The sequence below is a fragment of the Gouania willdenowi genome, chromosome 1 (assembly GCF_900634775.1).
Source record: "Gouania willdenowi chromosome 1, fGouWil2.1, whole genome shotgun sequence".
Classification (NCBI taxonomy): domain Eukaryota; kingdom Metazoa; phylum Chordata; class Actinopteri; order Blenniiformes; family Gobiesocidae; genus Gouania; species Gouania willdenowi.
In genome coordinates, this window is record NC_041044.1 from 13440153 (window position 1) to 13452905 (window position 12753).

Below are 12753 nucleotides of genomic sequence, written 5' to 3' on the forward strand. Positions count from 1 at the left end.
CCTTAGATAGAAGAGGGTCATTTCTCGTTTCTTTGCTTATTTGTGCACTTGTCACAGGGAGAGGTTCCATTTGAAGCATGTGCAGGGGTAAAGCGGGGTCAGAGCCTTTACCTGTGCATGTCTGAGGAAGGCGAGACAGTCCATCCGCATTTCCATGTTGCTTTGTACCCCTGTATTCAATGGTGTACGTGTGTGCTCCCAGGAACAGAGCCCAACGTTGTAGACGAGCTGCTGCCATCGCTGGAACACCTTTCTGTGGACTGAAGATGGAGATTAATGGCTGGTGATCTGTAATGAGAGTGAAATGCTTGCCATACAGATATTGGTTAAACTTTTTCACTCCCCACACTAAGCTTAAAGCCTCTCTGTCTATTTGTGCATAGTTACGCTCTGCAGGTGCCAAAGAGCGTGATGCAAAAGCAATGGGGCGTTCTGAGCCATCTGTCATTTTGTGTGACAAAACAGCACCAATGCCGTATGGTGAAGCGTCACAAGCGAGTCGCAGGGGCAACTTCGGGTCAAAGTGTGTCAAAACTTTTTCCGACACAATGAGTCTCTTTGCCTTTTTAAAGGCTTGTTCACAGTCATCAGTCCAGCTCCATTTTGTGTTTTGATGAAGAAGACCATTGAGTGGGTGCAACAAAGATGACAGATTTGGCAAAAACTTGTGATAGTAATTAATGAGGCCAAGAAATGAGCGTAATTGACTTACGTTTTCAGGTTGAGGAGAATTCACTATGGCCTCGATTTTATCTTGCGTTTTGTGTAGTCCATTTTTGTCTATCTTGTGCCCACAGTACTCAATGCATTCCTTGAAAAACTCACATTTCTTTTTGTTAGCTTTCAGTCCATAGTCCTCCAGTTTTGTGAGAACTGCATCCAAGTTTGCTAAGTGTGAGTCTTTGTCTGATCCAGTAACAATGATGTCATCCAAATAACATTGTGTACTTGGGATCCCTTGGAGCACCTGGTCCATTGCGCGTTGCCAGATTGCCGGGGCACTTGTGATGCCAAACACAAGTCTGTTGTATTGGTACAGTCCTTTGTGAGTGTTTATGGTGAGATACTTGCGTGAATTTTCATCCATCTCCATTTGTAGATAGGCCTGAGCAAGGTCTATTTTTGTAAAGTGCTCACCATTTGCCAAAGATGCAAAAATGTCATCAATGCGAGGAAGTGGATACTGGACTGCGTGCAGTACAGGGTTAACTGTTCCTTTGAAGTCACCACAAATACGCACTCGTTCTGAAGACTTCTTAGCCACTGGTACGATTGGCGTTGCCCATTCAGACCAATCCACTTTGGACAAGATCCCTTGATCCATTAGTTGTTGTAGCTCAGCTTCAACCTTTGGGCGTAGAGCATACGGTACCGGGCGTGCTTTGTGAAACTTTGGCTTTGCATCATTTTGAAGCTCTAGAATGTTTTTCATGGTTCCTATGCCCTCACTGAACACTGCTGCATGTTTCTCTATTATTTCTGACAGCCTTTGGCCTGTGAGCTGTTTAGAAGCAATGTTCATAGTCTTTATTTGTTGCCAGTTTAGTTTGATTTGTCTTAGCCATTGCCGTCCAAACAGCGGCGCACCTCCTTCTTTGAGAACAAACACTTCCAGATTACATGTTTGATTTTTATATTTCACCTTTACTTTCAACTTTCCCAGAGGAGCTACTCTTTGACCTGTATATGTTTTCAGTTTCACACTTGTGCGAGACAACTTCATGTTGTGCCTCTATCTGAACGCAGAAGTTTGACTGGGCCGCGAATAGCGAAGAACCTTCTTAATGCATTGATGTAATCTTTGTTGGATATAAGTGACAGTGCAGATCCTGTGTCCAGTTCCATCTTTAATGGCACTCTATTGACTTTTGGTGTCACCCATATTACATCACTATCATCCTCATCAGTTGCAAGACAGTTCCTCCTCACTTGAGCTGTCGAACTCCGTTTCTGTGACTTTATGCAGCTTTTTCCCCCATTTTGCATTTGATTTCTCTTTATTGTATTTAGCTTTACACATCTTCTGTATGTGCCCCCTTTTTCTGCATTGCCTACAATCCTTATCTTTAAACCAACAGTCAGCTGGGTCATGTGATTGTTTACCGCATCTGAAACACGGCTTCGATTTGAAACTACGTTGCTTGGTTTGTAATTCATACACAGCGCATGCAGCGGCCTGTTTACCTTGAAGTTCAGTGGCGTCTCTCGCTGCTGTTTCCACCGACACAGCGACATCCACCGCACGTTGCAAGGTGAGCCTATCCTCCGTTAAAAGGCGTTTTTGAGTGCTCTCATTGTGTAGACCACAGATGAACCGGTCTCTCAGTGCGTCAGATAGTCCCACTCCAAACTGGCAATGCTCCGCCAGCCTCCTCAGTTCAGCTATGTACTCCGACACAGTCTCAGTCTTTGCTTGGTTTCTCCTATGAAATCTGAAGCGCTCCGCGATCACCAACGGGGCTGGATTCAGGTGATTTTTGAGAGTTTCCGTAATCTCACCGATCGTTTTGTCTGCCGGTTTATCCGGTGCAGTGAGGCTGCGGAGGAGATTATAGGTTTTTGCACCCATGAGGCTCAAAAGAACAGCCACTTTTCTCTCATCCCTGATGTCATTAGCTAAGCAATACTGTTCAAATCTTTCCACATAGATTGTCCAGTCCTCCACTCTACTGTCAAAAGTGTCCATATGACCCACAAACGCCGACATTATGCCTCTTTATCGCGTCCAATCACGTTCTTTAGTCTCGTGTTATAATCGTCCCCAGCTCCGGCAATCCTATTTCCGGGTCGAGCAAACGAAAAACAGCTCACAAAACCAAGTCCGTTTGTACCTTTTACTTGTCCTCGAGCATCCGCAGAAATTGCCCGGGTTCATGTGAATCCTCGTCGCCAGTTTTGTTATGTTTGTCACTTACATAACCTTGTAAAATAATAGATGAAAACTCCGGTAACGTTTTAAACATCTTTTACTCCACAGGTGCCTTATCACAACTCACACATTAGTGCGCTGACACTTTATACATAACGTATGCGCCTGTACACATGCGCAACATAAAGTAGTGCCTCTTACACAGTACTAACCATAGCTGCTTATGTCAATACATAACAGGCTTAGACCCAAAAAACTCAGCAGTTGGAAAGTACCTGCAAGAGAGAAGATGTATTTGGACATTCAACCCCCCTCACGCATCACACATGGGCGGCTCGTGGGAGCGTCTCATAGGGGTCGCCAGACGGATCCTAAATGCAATGCTGTCTCGAACTGAACAAACGCGTCTCACTCATGAAGTCCTTAGCACCTTCATGGCAGAGGTGATGGCAATTATTAATGCAAGGCCTCTTGTTCCTATATCCACCGACCCTGACAGTCCTGCAGTGCTCACACCAGCAATGTTACTAACTCAGAAAGTGAGCGCTGTTTCTGTTCCTTCTGGGAACTTCTCATCTGGCCAGCTGTTTCGTAAACAATGGAGACATGTTCAACACCTTGCCAATACCTTTTGGAAAAGGTGGAAAGGAGAATATTTGTCCACCTTACAAAGCCGTGCAAAATGGACGGAAACTCAACCTAATGTCAAAGAAGGAGATGTTGTCCTTCTAAAGGACTCCCAAGTTGCCAGGAACGAGTGGCCCATGGGACTAATAGTAAAAACATTTCCCAGCAGTGACAAGAAGGTCCGCAAAGTGGAAGTGCGGATTGTACAAGACGGGACTGTAAAAGTATTCCTCAGACCAGTTTCACAGATAATTGTTTTGGTTTCAGAGACTGAGTGAATTTTCTTTGATGTTACATACAGTAACCAAATGTGATTTAAAATGTGGTATTATGTTTGTAGTGATATAATGTGACTATATCAAACGGGGAGTGTGATGCCTTTTGGTCAAAGGCAGTAATAAGTTTATATTGTGAATAATTTACATAAATAAGTTCATAGTAAAAGTGATTTTATGCTAAAAACGGTTAAATTGTTTTAGGTTTATTGTCTACTGAGTGTGAGACATCTGTATCTTAACCATCTTTGTTATATTGTAGCCTACGTGTAACCGCTGAAGGAGTGAGCGCTCTCACCGTAGCACAATCTTTGACGTATTTTCTCCGGTAATGCTGTGAAAAAGTGTTAGCAGAAAATAAGTGAGGAAACGGCTCATGCACACGCTAAATGTGCCCTTACACGTTTGTGCCTGGGAAAACATTCGTCTTTGTGAGTATCAATGTGTTCGGAAATGTGTTAGGATGGTTTTAGTTGAGTAAAAGCAGTGTCAATGTATGCACAACTTGACATGTATATGACATTTAAGCTAGGCTGATTACTGTAAGTTCAGCCTTAGGAAGTGTGTATCTGTTAGTAATTTGTTTCCCCCTTTTTTTGTATATTTCAGTTACAAAAGAAAAAACTAATGAAAAAACTAAAGAGAAAAAGGAACATAAAGGATCTTTACATCAAGAAAAGCAAGCCTTGTGTGGAGAACTTTTATTTGTTTTGTTTTGTTCGCTAGCTGTCTAGCCTCACATAGTCACGTGTCGTGAGGACAGCATAAGGGAGATGCACACCCTCCAGTACACTGTGTGAGAATCCTGCGGTCCTTTCTTTGCACAACGCTGCACACATCAAGCTTGGCCTTTTGGCACTGGAAGACTGGATTGTTTCTTTTTTTTCAGAGAAGAACACAGTGAGGTTCTGAGAAGTGAGATAAATGCTGCAGCAAAGGAAGATTAAAGCTCAGTTGAGAGCCATCATCGGGTCAAAATCCAGATAGTCTTATTAATCCTGCCTTTAGGTCATTTTTTATGTGTCTCCTTTCTGTTGTGCTTGAGATTTATGCATTTTTGACTGGGCTTTTTTTTATTTATTGATTGATTGTCTGTTTTAAAAGAGTGAAATATGATGTTGGTTATTCCATTAAAGGGTGTAAGATGTCTGTAGTTTAAAACTGTGGGTAAAATCACAGCCCAGTGTTTCCATGTAAAATGTGTGGTTAATTCATTAAACCCTCCTTTTATCCTCAAATAATTACTAACACATTTTGACTCTTAGGGTCAAATTGACCCCAGGGATATTTGCCTCCAGAAAATGATTTTCAGATTCAAATCTTCAAATTATTGACCAAATTTTTTGTGTCAGGCACTTTGTTCATTTGTTGAACACATAAATAACCCGTTGATAATGGCACCATGACCTGTTCTCTAGCGCCACCATCAGGCCAAACTTTTCAAATTAAAATTAAAATTAATTAATTTATCTTGAATAGTTTTCATTTAAATCTCCTCAAATTTACTGACATTGATGACCACAAGAGTATAAACCCTATTGGTTGTGGTGATGATTTGACTTTCAGTCAAATTAACCCTTGAGGAACACCAATGAGGGCGATATGTCTTCAGCACATTGAAAAATATCATCATGATAATTTTTATCCCTAATCAAATTAGGAAAAGCCATAAAATAGTGTTACGGCAAAATTTGCGGTTGACCTCATTTGGAGACATGATTTATTGCTCTGGTTGAGTGATGGAGTCCAGGCGAAGCATTGATGATTTTATAAAAAAGGTTTATTATAAAACTAAGTAAAAAAAAGTACAAAGATGGAACAAAGTGGAACAAAAATTAGTGACCGTCCGGGCGGACGTCCGATGATCGAGAGCCGCTCTGTCTAACAGTTTCACTTTTATACAGATAACATAAGAAGTTCCACCCTGAGGTAAGGAGAAGGGGGGAGTCAGATGCCCAACAGTGGAAACATTTGAGGATGATGAAGTCGTGTATATTATGAGGAAGATTGGGCGCCACTCTTATCTGTCCTTGATAGTGTGTGCGTTCGTGTATATTTGCATGTGAGTTTGAGTTTTGGCAGAGACTCTGTGCTGCACTGAGTACAATACGATCTGTACTGTTTAATCTAACATGATTCAGCTGTTCAAAAGTGTAGAGTAATGGAGTCATCATGTATTAAAACATGACAAATTGTACACATGAACATACATTTGACGATATGATGATGAATATAAAAATCTGCCATAACATTCCCCACTTTTGGTCGCCATCAACGACCAAATCAAGAAACAAAATTATTATATTCCACCTTTGCTGTCTGTCAGGGTTAACCATTAGCATCGTTATTGTCATACATTGGATATATTCTTCTTTTGTGAGGCACAGATATATCAAGAAAAATGTGGAAATAAACCTTGAAAAAAAAAAACTTCATCATTATTATCAATGGCATGAATCATCAAAAATCATCCTTTATTACATCTAGATAAGCAAAAATCATCACTTGCATCAAGGACATCACTCATCTTCATTGACTGAGTTCAGTGGTAACTGGGGTCACCAATAGCTAGAAGAATAGTGCAACCATGGTTAGAATCACCGCACTTGATTGGCGGCATCATGAGTGAAGAACCTTGAGTGTTTTCCTCAATCGCAGCAGAAGGGTTTATGACTGTATTCCTACAATTAGGTGTGAGGTTGTCCACCCTCCATCTAGCTATAAGCATTTGGTGTGGCTTATAAACAAAGCTAGGCCCTTGTTCTAGAGCGTTTTCTTGTGTGTCGTCCATCCATCCATCCATCCATCCATCTTCTCCCGCTTAGCCGTTTCCGGGTCGCGGGGGCAGCATCCCCAGCAGGGAGGCCTAGACTTCCCTCTCCCCGGCCACTTCCTCCAGCTCTTCCGGGGGGATCCCGAGACGTTCCCAGGCCAGCCGAGTGACATAGTCTCTCCAGCGTGTCCTGGGTCTTCCCCGGGGCCTCCTTCCGGAGGGACGTGCCCTGAACGCCTCACTAGGGAGGCGTTCAGGGGGCATCCTAATTAGGTGCCCGAGCCACCTCATCTGGCTCTTCTCGATGCGGAGGAGCAGCGACTCTACTTTGAGCCCCTCCCGAATGACTGAGCTTCTCACCCTATCTCTAAGGGAGAGCCCAGCCACCCTACGGAGGAAACTCATTTCGGCCGCTTGTACCCGTGATCTTGTTCTTTCGGTCATGACCCAAAGTTCATGACCATAGGTGAGGGTTGGAACGTAGACCGACCTGTAAATCGAGAGCTTTGCTTTTTGGCTCAGCTCCCTTTTCACAATGACGGACTGGTGCAGACTCTGCATCACTGCAGACGCCGCACCAATCCGCCTGTCGATCTCTCGCTCCATCCTTCCCTCACTCGTGAACAAGACCCCGAGGTACTTGAACTCCTCCACCTGGGGCAGAACCTCATCTCCAACCCGGAGAAGGCACTCCACCTTTTTCCGGTCGAGAACCATGGACTCGGATTTGGAGGTGCTGATTCTCATTCCGGCCGCTTCACACTCGGCTGCGAACCGATCCAGTGAGAGTTGAAGGTCACGGTGTGTTGGAGCCAACAGGACCACATCATCTGCAAAAAGCAGTGATGCAATACTGAGGCCCCCGAACCGGACCCCCTCAACGCCCTGACTGCGCCTAGAAATTCTGTCCATAAAAGTTATGAACAGAATCGGTGACAAAGGGCAGCCCTGGCGGAGTCCAACCCTCACCGGAAACGATTTCGACTTACTGCCGGCAATGCGGACCAGACTCTGACTCCGGTCATACAGGGAACGAACAGCTCCTATCAGGAGGTTCGATACCCCATACTCCCGGAGGACCCCCCACAGGAATCCCCGAGGGACACGGTCAAATGCCTTTTCCAGATCCACAAAACACATGTGGACTGGTTGGGCAAATTCCCATGACCCCTCAAGGACCCTGCTGAGGGTATAGAGCTGGTCCACAGTTCCACGGCCAGGACGAAAACCACATTGCTCCTCCTGAATCCGAGGTTCAACTATCCGGCGGATCCTCCTCTCCAGTACCCCTGAATAGACCTTACCGGGGAGGCTGAGGAGTGTGATCCCTCTATAATTGGAACACACCCTCCGGTCCCCCTTCTTAAAAAGGGGGACCACCACCCCGGTCTGCCAGTCCAGAGGCACTGCCCCCGATGTCCACGCGATGTTGCAGAGTCGTGTCAGCCATGACAGCCCCACAACATCCAGGGCCTTGAGGAACTCCGGGCGGATCTCATCCACCCCCGGAGCCCTGCCACCGAGGAGCTTTTTAACCACCTCGGCAACTTCAGCCCCAGAGATAGGAGATCCCACTCTCGGGTCCCTGGGCCCTGCTTCCTGATTGGAAGGCGTGTCGGTGGGATTGAGGAGGTCTTCGAAGTATTCCCCCCACCGATCCACAACGTCTCGAGTCGAGGTCAGCAGCGCACCATCCGCACCATACATAGTGTTGACGGTGCCCTGCTTCCCCCTCCTGAGACGCCGGATAGTGGTCCAGAATCTCTTCGAAGCCGTCCGGAAGTCGTTCTCCATGGCCTCACCAAACTCCTCCCATGTCCGGGCTTTTGCCTCAGCGACCGCCGTGGCTGCACTCCGCTTGGCTCGTCGGTACCTGTCTGCTGCCTCCGGAGTCCCGCAGGCCAAAAAGGCCCGGTAGGACTCCTTCTTCAGCTTGACGGCATCCCTCACCCCCGGTGTCCACCAACGGGTTCGGGTATTGCCGCCACGACAGGCACCGACTACCTTGCGGCCACAGCACCGATCAGCCGCCTCAGCAACAGAGGCACGGAACATGGCCCACTCGGACTCAATGTCCCCCGCCTCCTCCGAGACATGGTTGAAGTTTTCCCGGAGGTGGGAGTTGAAGCTCCTTCTGACGGGAGACTCTGCCAGGCGTTCCCAGCAGACCCTCACTATACGTTTGGGTCTGCCGGGTCTAACCGGCATCCTCCCCCGCCATCGGAGCCGACTCACAACCAGGTGGTGATCAGTTGACAGCTCCGCCCCTCTCTTTACCCGAGTGTTCAAGACATGCGGCCTCAAGTCCGATGACACGACTACGAAGTCGATCATCGAACTGCGGCCTAGGGTGTCCTGGTGCCAAGTGCACATATGGACACCCTTATGCTTGAACATGGTGTTTGTGATGGACAATCTGTGGCGAGCACAGAAGTCCAACAACAAAACACCGCTCGGGTTCCGATCAGGGGGGCCGTTCCTCCCAATCACGCCCCTCCAGGTCTCACTGTCGCTGCCAACGTGAGCGTTGAAGTCCCCCAGCAGAACGAGGGAATCCCCAGAAGGAGCACTCTCCAGTACTCCCTCTAAGGAATCCAAGAAGGGTGGATACTCCGAGCTGCTGTTTGGCCCATAGGCACAAACAACAGTCGTGATCCGTCCCCCCACCCGAAGGCGGAGGGAGGCTACCCTCTCGTCTACCGGGGTAAACTCCAAGGTACAGGCACTAAGTCGGGGGGCAAGAAGTATAGCCACCCCGGCCCGGCGCCTCTCACCATTGGCGACTCCAGAGTAGAAGAGAGTCCAACCCCTGTCGAGAAGGCTGGTTCCAGAGCCCTTGTTATGTGTCGAGGTGAGACCGACTATATCTAGTCCGAACTTCTCCACCTCGCACACAAGTTCAGGCTCCTTCCCCGCCAGAGAGGTGACATTCCACGTCCCTAACGCTAGCTTCTGTAGCCGGGGATCAGATCGCCAAGGCCCCCGCCCTGGACGACTGCCCGATCCACACTGCACCGGCCCCATATGATCCCTCCTGCGGGTGGTGGGCCTACGGGAGGGCGGGCCCACGTCGTCCTTTCGGGCTCTGCCCGGCCGGGGCCCGTGGGCAAAGCCCCGGCCACCAGGCGCTCGCACTCGAGCCCCAACCCCGGGCCTGGCTCCAAGGTGGGGCCCCGGTAGCGCCAATCCGGGCGACGTGAACTGCCTTTGATTTTGATTTTTCATATATGGCTATTGAACCGCTCTTAGTCGGACCCGTCACCTGGGACCTGTTTGCCTTGGGAGACCCTACCAGGGACATTAAGCCCCCGACAACATAGCTCCCAGGATCATTCGGGTACTCAAACCCCTCCACCACGTTAAGGTGACGGTTCATGTCGTGAAAAAGAAAATCTCAGTGGCCTTGTCGGTTCCCCCTTCATTGTTCGGTCAGCCTCCGTCTCAGCATCAGCTGGTGTCGGCAATCATCTGCTTGGATCCATGTCGCCCGCTCCGCGACCTTCACTGCCGTGTGGGTCGTCAGCTGAATTCGGAAAGTGTCGGTCCACCTTCGGTCGTTCATTTCCGGTCGGCGTTGTAGATGATTGGTTGTTGTCTGAGGAAGGGTAGTCTCCACACACCTGGCAACCTCTCTTGGGATCGGTTGGTACCTGAACAGAAGAAAAGAGGGGGGGGGGGACAAACAAAACAAAATAGAATAAAACAAAAGTTTAAAGAAAAGGGGTGTTAGGGTTAGTTAACTAACTAAATGAATAGTTAGTATGGCTCTGGTGCTCAGTTATAGCTTCCAGGAAGGCATAGACAGGTCAGAGGTCAGGATCTGAGAGCTTTTCAGATCCTAAAAGGTGCTGCTGCACAATCGCACAATGGTTAGGTGTGGGTTAGTGAGCTTTTAGCCATGCCTAGCTCAATGTTTTCTGTAGCTCATTCACACGTGAGTGGGAAAATATGAGGCTGAAAGAAAAGCAGGAAGTATTAATTTGATTCTCCTTTCGTGGAGCAAGGAGAAGCATAGCTGGACAGAAAACGCCATGTTTTTCAAATTCAAGCTCTTTTGCTTCGGCACAGTTCACAGTCAAATGTATTGTAACGTCCCTGCAGGTTTTATAGTTGTAGTGTTGTTGTTCTAATGTTAATGTTGATGGTTCCAATTATTGCTTGTTCTTTGAATGCACCTTTGAGTGAGTGGGTCTAACTCACTTAGTGCAGCATGACATCGAAACTGGAGATGCACGGCACATTAGAAAACGCCCCCGCCGCCTTCCCCTGGCTCATCAGACTGCTGCTGAAACAGCAATAGATGAGATGCTGAAGACAGGCATCATTGAACCTTCGAGCAGTCCCTGGGCCTCAGGGGTTGTGATGGTAAACAAAAAGAATAGTGCTAAAATGAGATTTTGCGTCGATTACAGGCCGCTGAACAGTGTGACCAGGAAGGACTCGTACCCGCTGCCCCGCATCGATGAGTCCCTGGACTTGGTTGCTGGCTCATCCTGGTTCTCCTCCTTGGACCTGCGTAGCGGTTACTGGCAGGTACCCCTCAGCCCTGTAGCCAAACCAAAGACGGCCTTCTGCACTGGCAGGGGGCTGTGGCAGTTTCGAGTTCTGCCCTTCGGTCTGTGCAATGCCCCCGCCACGTTTGAACGGTTGATGGAAGAGGTTTTGGCTGACATCCCCCGAAAGGAGTGTCTGGTCTATTTGGACGACATCCTGGTGCATGGGAGCTCCTTTGAGGCGGCTTTGGCGTCCCTGCGCCGCACCCTACAAAAAATAGCAGCGGCCGGGTTGAGGCTCCACCCAGACAAATGCTGCTTCATGAAAAGAGAGCTGGAGTTTTTGGGGCACAAGATCGGTGGTGAGGGCATCAGCACACTAGAGGAGAAGGTGCAGGTGGTAAAGGACTGGCCAAGCTCCATCAACCTGAGAGAGCTGAAGAGCTTCATTGAACTAGCGTCCTACTACCGGCGGTTTGTGCGTGGTTTTTCTTGCATTGCTGCACCCCTATTTCGTCTGCAGCAGAAAGACAAGGACTTTGCCTGGACCCCAGACTGTGAGCAGGCTTTCAACTGTCTTAAGAATGCCCTGACAGAGTCGCCCATCCTCACCCCACCGGACCCCAGCCTGCCGTTTCTTTTGGACACGGATGCCAGCGATGTCGGAACTGGAGCGGTGTTGAGCCAGGTGGGGCCGGAGGGGGAGAAGGTAGTCGCGTACTTCAGCAGAACCTTCAACAAGGCTGAAAGACGCTACTGTGTGACTCGCAGAGAGCTTCTAGCTATAGTGAGGGCGATAAAGAACTTCAAATATTATCTGTGTGGCCTGCCCTTCACTGTCCGAACTGACCACGCTGCACTCCAGTGGTTAATGTCTTTTAAGGAGCCAGAAGGGCAGATTGCACGCTGGCTGGAGGAACTGGCACCGTTTTCCTTCAAAGTCGAGTACCGAGCAGGAGCTCGCCATGGCAACGCTGATGCCATGTTCCGGCGCCCCTGTGCCCCCGATGGATGCCGGTACTGCGGGAAGAGAGAGGCCCGGGAAGGAGAACTCCGCGCTGAGGAGGAGCGAGATCCCATGTATAGCAGAAATGGGCCAGGCTGCAATGCAGCGCAGGTTGTTGACTCAGCGGAATGGAGAGCACAACAGGAACAGGATGCCGACCTCCAACCGGTGCTAGAGTAGGTGGAAGCTAGACGAAAGCCACAATGGGATGAAGTCACTGGGTGCTCACCTGCCACAAAAGGACTGGTTGAAAAGTTCACTGCTCTCAGGGTGAAAGATGGAGTGCTTCAGAGAGCCTGAAAAGAGCCGGCTACAGGTGAAAGTAAGTGGCAGGTGGTGGTCCCCAGGGCCCTCAGAGAAGCTGTGTTTAACTCCTGTCATGGAACGACTGGAGCGGGACACTTTGGAGTTTCCAAAACCCTCCGTCGGCTTCGTCAAAGTTTCTACTGGGGTCAGCTCAGGAGAGATGTTGAGGACTTTTGCCGCCGCTGCGACCTTTGCACAGCGCACAAGGGCCCCCCAGATCAATCACGTGCCCCGCTCCAGCAGCTGGCAGTAGGAGCCCCGATGGAGAGAGTAGCAGTAGACATTATGGGTCCGTTCCCGCGCACAGACAAGGGGAACCGCTATGTCCTGGTCGCTATGGATTACTTCACAAAATGGCCAGAGGCGTATGCTTTACCAGACCAAGAAGCAGAAACTGTGGTGGA